The sequence below is a fragment of the Bison bison genome, unplaced genomic scaffold, assembly GCF_000754665.1.
Source record: "Bison bison bison isolate TAMUID 2011002044 unplaced genomic scaffold, Bison_UMD1.0 scf7180017880671, whole genome shotgun sequence".
Classification (NCBI taxonomy): domain Eukaryota; kingdom Metazoa; phylum Chordata; class Mammalia; order Artiodactyla; family Bovidae; genus Bison; species Bison bison.
In genome coordinates this window covers 1-530 of record NW_011497478.1, presented here as the reverse complement: position 1 = coordinate 530, position 530 = coordinate 1, and the positions used below count along the sequence as shown (strand labels likewise).

Below are 530 nucleotides of genomic sequence, written 5' to 3'. Positions count from 1 at the left end.
GCAGGGTTTCCCCATGAAGTAGTATGTCTTGACCCATGGCCGAGTTTGCCTGCTACTGAGTAAAGGGGCATTCCTGTTACAGACCAAGGAGGACTGGAGAAAGTGCAAATTTGTACGGGGTTGCATTATGGATGCCAATCTGAGGGTTCTCAATTTGGTCATCGTGAAAAAAAGGGGAGAAGGATATTCCTGGACTCACTGATACTATAGTGCTTCATCGCCTGGGTCCCAAAAGAGCTAGCAGAATCCATAAACTTTTCAATCTCTCTAAAAGAAGATGATGTCCACCAGTATGTTATGCGAAAGCCCCTAAACAAAGACGGTAAGAAACCTAGGACTAAAGCACCCAAGATTCAGCGTCTGGTGACTCCACGAGTTCTGCAACACAAACACCGGCATATTGCTCTGAAGAAACAGCGTACTAAGAAAAATAAAGACGAGGCTGCAGAATATGCTAAACTTTTGGCCAAGAGAATGAAGGAGGCCAAAGAAAAACGGCAGGAACAGATTGCCAAGAGATGGAGGCTGTC

The 530-nt window shown here is 45.5% G+C and overlaps 1 pseudogene; it reads left to right on the top strand.

The window, feature by feature from the left end:
* Nucleotides 1–4: 4 nt before the first annotated feature.
* On the top strand, nt 5–524 carry LOC104982729 (annotated as a pseudogene).
* The last annotated feature ends 6 nt before the right edge of the window (nt 525–530 follow it).